Source organism: Salmo trutta, chromosome 25 (assembly GCF_901001165.1).
Source record: "Salmo trutta chromosome 25, fSalTru1.1, whole genome shotgun sequence".
In the NCBI taxonomy this organism is placed as follows: Eukaryota; Metazoa; Chordata; class Actinopteri; order Salmoniformes; family Salmonidae; genus Salmo; species Salmo trutta.
Window position 1 is genome coordinate 18,262,300 of NC_042981.1, and position 8,336 is coordinate 18,270,635.

Here is an 8,336-nt window from a genome sequence, read left to right on the forward strand (position 1 = left end):
CTCTCTGATACAACATGTAGCCCTCCTCTCTCTCTGATACAGCATGTAGCCCTCCTCTCTCTCTCTCTGATACAGCATGTAGCCCTCCTCTCTCTCTCTGATACAGCATGTAGCCCTCCTCTCTCTCTGATACAGCATGTAGCCCTCCTCTCTCTCTCTGATACAGCATGTAGCCCTCCTCTCTCTCTCTGATACAGCATGTAGCCCCTCCTCTCTCTCTCTGATACAGCATGTAGCCCTCCTCTCTCTCTCTGATACAGCATGTAGCCTCCTCTCTCTCTGATACAGCATGTAGCCCTCCTCTCTCTCTCTCTGATACAGCATGTAGCCCTCCCTCTCTCTCTCTGATACAGCATGTAGCCCCCTCATCTCTCTTCTGAGACAGCATGTAGCCCTCCTCCTCTCTCTCTGATACAGCATGGTAGCCCTCCTCTCTCTCTCTGATACAGCATGTAGCCCCTCTCTCTCTCTCTGATACAGCATGTAGCCCTCCTCTCTCTCTCTGATACAGCATGTAGCCCTCCTCTCTCTCTCTCTGATACAGCATGTAGCCCTCCTCTCTCTCTCTGATACACGCATGGAGCCCTCCTCTCTCTCCTCTGATACAGCATGGAGCCCTCCTCTCTCTCCTCTGATACAGCATGTAGCCCTCCTCTCTCTCTCTGAGACAGCATGTAGCCCTCCTCTCTCTCTCTGATACAGCATGTAGCCCTCCTCTCTCTCTCTGATAACAGCATGTAGCCCTCCTCTCTCTCTCTGATACAGCATGTAGCCCTCCTCTCTCTCTCTCTGATACAGCATGTAGCCTCCTCTCTCTCTCTGATACAGCATGTAGCCCTCCTCTCTCTCGTCTGATACAGCATGTAGCCCTCCTCCTCTTCTCCTCTGATACAGCATGTAGCCCCTCCTCTCTCTCTATACAGCATGTAGCCCTCCTCCGCTCTCTGATACAGCATTTAGCCCCCTCTCTCTCTCTCTGATACGCATGTAGCCCCTCCTCTCTCTCTCTCTCTCCTCGTCTCTGATACAGTAAATGTAGCCCGCCTCTCTCTCTGATACAGCATGGTAGCCCTCCTCTCTCTCTCTGGATTACAGCATGTAAGCCCATCCTCTCTCTCTCTCTCATCTGATGACAGCATGGAAACCTCCTCTCTCTCGTCTGATACAGCATGTAAGCCCTCCTCTCTCTCTTCTCTCTGATACAGCATGTAGCCCATCCCTCTCTCTCTCTCTGATATAGCATGTAGCCCTCCTCTCTCTCTCCTGATCACAGCATGTAGCCTCCCCCCCCCTCTCTCTCTCTCTGATACAGCAGTGTAGCCCTCCCTCTCTCTCTCTTGATAACAAGCATGTAGCCCTCCTCTCTCTCTCATCTGATAACAGCATGTAGCCTCCTCTCTCTCTCGCTGATACAAGCCTGTAGCCCCCTCCGTCCTCTCCTCTGATTACAGCATGGAGCCCGCCGTCTCTCTCTAGTACAGCATGGAGCCCTCCTCCTCTTCTCTCTCCCTCTCTCGATCTCTCTAGATACAGCCTGTAGCCCTCCTCTCTCTCTGATACAAGCATGTAGCCCTCCTCTCTCTCTCTGATACAGCATGTAGCCCTCCTCTCATCTCTCTCTGATACAGCATGTTAGCCCTCTCTCTCTCTCTGATACAGCATGTAGCCCTCCTCTCTCTCTCTCTGATACAGCATGTAGCCTCCTCTCTCTCTCTCTGATACGCATGTAGCCCTCCTCTCTCTCTGATTACAGCATGTAGCCTCCTCTCTCTCTCTTGATACAGCATGTAGCCCCTCCTCTCTCTCTCTCTGATACAGCATGTAGCCCTCCTCTCTCTCTCTGATACAGCATGTACCCCTCCTCCTCGTCTCTCTGATACAGCATGTAGCCCTCCTCTCTCTCTCTCTGAAACAGCATGTAGCCCTCCTCCTCTCGTCTGAGACAGCATGTAGCCCTGCCTCTCTCTCTCTGATACAGCATGTAGCCCTCCTCTCTCTCTCTGATACAGCATGTAGCCCTCCTCTCTCTCTTCTGATTCAGCATTGTAGCCCTCCTCTCTCTCTCTCTGATACGCATGTAGCCCTCCCCTCTTCTCCTCGGATACAACATGTAGCCCTCCTCTCTCTCTCTGATACAGCATGTAGCCCTCCTCTCTCTCTCTCTGATACAGCATGTAGCCCTCCTCTCTCTCTCTCTGAGACAACGAATGTACCCTCTCTCTCTCTCTGATACAGCATGTAGCCCCTCCTCTCTCTCTCTGATACAGCATGTAGCCCCTCTCTCTCTCTCTGATACAGCATGTAGCCCTCCTCTCTCTCTCTGATTCAGCATGTAGCCCTCCTCTCTCTCTCTCTGATACAGCATGTAGCCCTCCTCTCTCTCTCTGATACAGCATGTAGCCCTCCTCTCTCTCTGATACAGCATGTAGCCCTCCTCTCTCTCTCTGATACAGCATGTAGCCCTCCTCTCTCTCTCTCTGATACAGCATGTAGCCCTCCTCTCTCTCTCTGATACAGCATGGTGCCTTCCATCCTCTCTCTCTCTCTCTGATACAGCATGTAGCCCTCCTCTCTCTCTCTCTGATACAGCATGGAGCCCTCCTCTCTCTCTCTCTCTGATACAGCATGGAGCCCTCCCTCCTCTCTCTCTCTGATCAGCAGTGTAGCCCCTCCTCTTCTCTCTCTCTGATACAGCATGTAGCCCTCCTCTCTCTCTCTGATACAGCATGTAGCCCTCTCTCTCTCTCTGATACAGCATATAGCCCTCCTCTCTCTCTCTCTGAAAGCAATGTAGCCCTCCTCTCTCTCTCTGATACGCATGTAGCCCTCCTCCTCTCTCTCCTGATACAGCATGTAGCCCTCCTCTCTCCTCGCTCTGATACAGCATGTAAGCCCTCCTCTCTCTCTCTGATACAGCATGTAGCCCTCCTCTCCTCTCTGATACAGGCATGTAGCCCTCTCTCTCTCTGATACAGCATGTAGCCCTCCTCTCTCTCTCGGATACAGCATGTAGCCCCTCTCTCTCTCTCTGATACAGCATGTAGACCCCTCCTCTCTCTCTCTGATTACAGCATGTAGCCTCCTCTCTCTCTCTCTGATACAGCATGTAGCCCTCCTCTCTCTTCTCTGATACAGCATGTCGCCCTCCTCTCTCTCTCTGATACGCATGTAGCCCTCCCTCTCTCTCTCTGATACAGCATGTAGCCTCCTCTCTCTCTCTGATTACAGCATGTAGCCCTCCTCTCTCTCTCTCTGATACCAGCATGTAGCCCTCCTCTCCTCTCTGCTACGCATGTTAGCCCTCCTCCTCTCTCTGATACAGCATGTAGCCCTCCTCATCTCTCTGATACAGCATGTAGCCCTCCTCTCTCTCTCTCTGATACAGCATGTAGCCCTCCTCTCATCTCTCTCTCTGATACAGCATGTGCCCGCCTCTCTCTCTCTGATACAGCATGTAGCCCTCCTCTCTCTCTCTGATACAGCATGTAGCCCTCCTCTCTTCTCTCTGATACAGCATGTAGCCCTCCTCTCTCTCCTGATACAACATGTAGCCCTCCTCTCTCTCTCTGATACAGCATGTAGCCCTCCTCTCTCTCTCTATACAGCATGTAGCCCTCCTCTCTCTCTCTGATACAGCATGTAGCCTCCTCTCTCTCTCTGATACAGCATGTAGCCCCCTCTCTCTCTCTCTCTGATACAGCATGTAGCCCTTCCTCTCTCTCTCTGATACAGCTGTAGCCCTCCTCTCTCTCTCTGATACAGCATGTAGCCCTCCTCTCCTCTCTCTGATACAGCATGTAGCCCTCTCTCTCTCTGATACAGCATGTAGCCCCTCTCTCTCTCTCTGATACAGCATGTAGCCCTCCTCTCTCTCTCTGATACAGCATGTAGCCTCCTCTCTCTCTCTGATACAGCATGTAGCCCTCCTCTCTCTCTCTCTGATACAGCATGTAGCTCCTCTCTCTGATACAGCATGTAGCCCTCCTCTCTTCTCTGATACAGCATGTAGCCCTCCTCTCTCTCTCCTGATACAGCATGTACCCTCCTCTCTCTCTCTGATACAGCATGTAGCCCTCTCTCTCTCTCTCTCTGATACAGCATGTAGCCCTCCTCTCTCTCTCTGATACAGCATGTAGCCCTCCTCTCTCTCTCTCTGATACAGCATGTAGCCCTCCTCTCTCTCTCTCTGATACAGCATGGAGCCCTCCTCTCTCTCTCTGATACAGCATGTAGCCCTCCTCTCTCTCTCTGATACAGCATGTAGCCCTCTCTCTCTCTCTCTGATACAGCATGTAGCCCTCCTCTCTCTCTCTGATTACAGCATGTAGCCCTCTCCTCTCTCTCTCTGATACAGCATGTAGCCTCCTCTCTCCTCTCTGATAACGCATGTAGCCCTCTCCTCTCTCTCTGATACAGCATGTAGCCCTCCTCTCTCTCTCTGATACAGCCTGTAGCCCTCCTCTCTCTCTCTCTGATACAGCATGTAGCCCTCCTCTCTCTCATCTGATTACACATGTAGCCCTCCTCTCTCTCTCTCTGATACAGCATGTAGCCCTCCTCTCTCTCTCTGATACAGCATGTAGCCCTCCTCTCTCTCTCTCTGATACAGCATGTAGCCCTCCTCTCTCTCTCTGATTCAGCATGTAGCCCTCCTCTCTCTCTCTCTGATACAGCATGTAGCCCTCCTCTCTCTCTCTCTGATACAGCATGTAGCCCTCCTCTCTCTCTCTGACTACAGCAGTGCCCTCCTCTCTCTCTTCTCTCTCTGATCAGCATGTAGCCCTCCTCTCTCTCTCTCGGATACCACATGTAGCCCTCCTCTCTCTCTCTGATACAGCATGTAGCCCTCCTCTCTCTCTCTGATACAACATGTAGCCCTCCTCTCTCTCTCTGATACAGCATGTAGCCCCCCTCTCTCTCTCTCTGATACAGCATGTAGCCCTCCTCTCTCTCTCTGATACAGCCATGCTAGCCCTCCTCTCTCTCTCTGATACAGCATGTAGCCCTCCTCTCTCTCTCTGATACAGCATGTAGCCCCTCCTCTCTCTCTCTGATACAGCATGTAGCCCTCCTCTCTCTCTCTGATACAGCATGTAGCGCTCCTCTCTCTCTCTCTGATACAGCATGTAGCCCTCCTCTCTCTCTCTGATACAGCATGTAGCCCCCCTCTCTCTCTCTCTCTGATACAGCATGTAGCCCTCCTCTCTCTCTCTGATACAGCATGTAGCCTCCTCTCTCTCTCTGATACAGCATGTAGCCCTCCTCTCTCTCTCTCTGATACAGCATGTAGCCTCCTCTCTCTCTGATACAGCATGTAGCCCTCCTCCTCTCTCTCTCTCTGATACAGCATGTAGCCCTCCTCTCTCTCTCTGATACAGCATGTAACCTCCCTCTCCTCTCTGATACAGCATGTAGCCCTCCTCTCTCTCCTCTCTCTGATACAGCATGTAGCCCTCCTCTCTCTCTCTCTGATACAGCATGTAGCCCTCCTCTCTCTCTCTCTGATACAGCATGTAGCCCTCCTCTCTCTCTCTAATACAGCATGTAGCCCCCCCCTCTCTCTCTCTCTGATACAGCATGTAGCCCTCCTCTCTCTCTCTGATACAGCATGTAGCCCTCCTCTCTCTCTCTGATACAGCATGTAGCCCTCCTCTCTCTCTCTGATACAGCATGTAGCCCTCCTCTCTCTCTGATACAGCATGGAGCCCTCCTCTCTCTCTCTGATACAGCATGTAGCCCTCCTCTCTCTCTCTCTGATACAGCATGTAGCCCTCTCTCCTCTCTCTGATACAGCATGTAGCCCTCCTCTCCTCTCTGATACAGCATGTAGCCCTCCTCTCTCTCTCTGCAGTACAGCATGTAGCCCTCCTCTCTCTCTCTGATACAGCATGTAGCCCTCCTCTCTCTCTGATACAGCATGTACCCTCCTCTCTCTCTCCTGATACAGCATGTAGCCCTCCTCTCCCTCTGATACAGCATGTAGCCCTCCTCTCTCTCTCTGATACAGCATGTAGCCCCTCCTCTCTCTCTCTCTGATACAGCATGTAGCCCTCCTCTCTCTCTCTCTGATACAGCATGGAGCCCTCCTCTCTCTCTCTGATACAGCATGGAGCCCTCCTCTCTCTCTGATACAGCATGTAGCCCTCCTCTCTCTCTCTCTGATACAGCATGTAGCCCTCCTCTCTCTCTCTCTGATACAGCATGTAGCCCTCTCTCTCTCTCTGAACAGCAGTAGCCTCCTCTCTCTCTGATACAGCATGTAGCCCTCCTCTCTCTCTCTGATACAGCATGTAGCCCGCCTCTCTCTCCTCTCTGATACAGCATGTAGCCCTCCTCTCTCCTCTCTGATACAGCATGGTAAGCCCTCCTCTACTCTCTCTGATTACAGCATGTAGCCCTCCTCTCTCTCTCTCTGAAACAGCATGTAGCCCCTCTCTCTCTCTGATACAGCATGTAGCCCTCCTCTCTCTCTCTCTGATACAGCATGTAGCCCTCCTCTCTCTCTGATACAGCATGTAGCCCCCCTCTCTCTCTCTGATACAGCATGTAGCCCTCCTCTCTCTCTCTGATACAGCATGTAGCCCTCCTCTCTCTCTCTGATACAGCATGTAGCCCTCCTCTCTCTCTCTGATACAAGCATGTAGCCCTCCTCTCTCTCTCTGATACAGCATGTAGCCCTCCTCTCTCTCTCTGATACAGCATGTAGCCCTCCTCTCTCTCTCTGATACAGCATGTAGCCCTCCTCTCTCTCTCTGATACAGCATGTAGCCCTCCTCTCTCTCTCTGATACAGCATGTAGCCCTCCTCTCTCTCTCTGATACAGCATGTAGCCCTCCTCTCTCTCTCTCTGATACAGCATGTAGCCCTCCTCTCTCTCTCTCTGATACAGCATGTAGCCCTCCTCTCTCTCTCTGATACAGCATGTAGCCCTCCTCTCTCTCTCTGATACAGCATGTAGCCCTCCTCTCTCTCTCTCGATACAGCATGTAGCCCTCCTCTCTCTCTCTGATACAGCATGTAGCCCTCCTCTCTCTCTCTGATACAGCATGTAGCCCTCCTCTCTCTCTCTGATACAGCATGTAGCCCTCCTCTCTCTCTCTGATACAGCATGTTAGCCCTCCTCTCTCTCTCTGATACAGCATGTAGCCCTCCTCTCCTCTCTGATACAGCATGTAGCCCGCCTCTCTCTCTCTTGATACAGCATGTAGCCCTCCTCTCTCTCTCTGATACAGCATGTAGCCCTCCTCTCTCTCTCTGATACAGCATGTAGCCCTCCTCTCTCTCTCTGATACAGCATGTAGCCCTCCTCTCTCTCTCTGATACAGCATGTAGCCCTCCTCTCTCTCTGATACAGCATGTAGCCCTCCTCTCTCTCTCTCTGATACAGCATGTAGCCCTCCTCTCTCTCTCTCTGATACTGCAGTAGCCCTCCTCTCTCTCTCTCTGATACAGCATGTAGCCCTCCTCTCTCTCTCTGATACAGCATGTAGCCCTCCTCTCTCTCTCTGATACAACATGTAGCCCTCCTCTCTCTCTCTGATACAGCATGTAGCCCTCCTCTCTCTCTCTGATACAGCATGTAGCCCTCCTCTCTCTCTCTCTGATACAGCATGTAGCCCTCCTCTCTCTCTCTGATACAGCCCTCCTCTCTCTCTCTGATACAGCATGTAGCCCTCCTCTCTCTCTCTGATACAGCATGTAGCCCTCCTCTCCTCTCTCTCTGATACAGCATGTAGCCCTCCCTCTGATACAGCATGTAGCCCTCCTCTCTCTCTCTCTGATACAGCATGTAGCCCTCCTCTCTCTCTGATACAGCATGTAGCCCTCCTCTCTCTCTCTGATACAGCATGTAGCCCTCCTCTCTCTCTCTGATACAGCATGTAGCCCTCCTTCTCTCTCTCTGATACAGCAATGTTAGCCCTCCTCTCTCTCTCTGATAACAGCATGTAGCCCTCCTCTCTCTCTCTGATACAGCATGTAGCCCTCCTCTCTCTCTCTCTAGATACAGCATGTAGCCCTCCTCTCTCGTCTCTGATACAGCATGTAGCCCTCTCTCTCTCTCTGATACAGCATGTAGCCCTCCTCTCTCTCTCTCTCTGATACAGCATGTAGCCCTCCTCTCGCTCTCTCTGATACAGCATGTAGCCCTCCTCTCTCTCTCTGATACAGCATGTAGCCCTCCTCTCTCTCTCTGATACAGCATGTAGCCCTCCTCTCTCTCTCTCTGATACAGCATGTAGCCCTCCTCTCTCTCTCTGATACAGCATGTAGCCCTCCTCTCTCTCTCTGATACAGCATGTAGCCCTCCTCTCTCTCTCTCTGATACAGCATGTAGC

The 8,336-nt window shown here is 52.0% G+C and overlaps 1 protein-coding gene across 3 annotated transcripts in view; it reads left to right on the forward strand.

Moving 5' to 3' along the window:
* The window catches only part of daam1a (dishevelled associated activator of morphogenesis 1a), an 80,321-nt gene that overhangs the window by 60,108 nt on the left and 11,877 nt on the right, over window positions 1-8,336 (forward strand). The window lies entirely within an intron of this gene.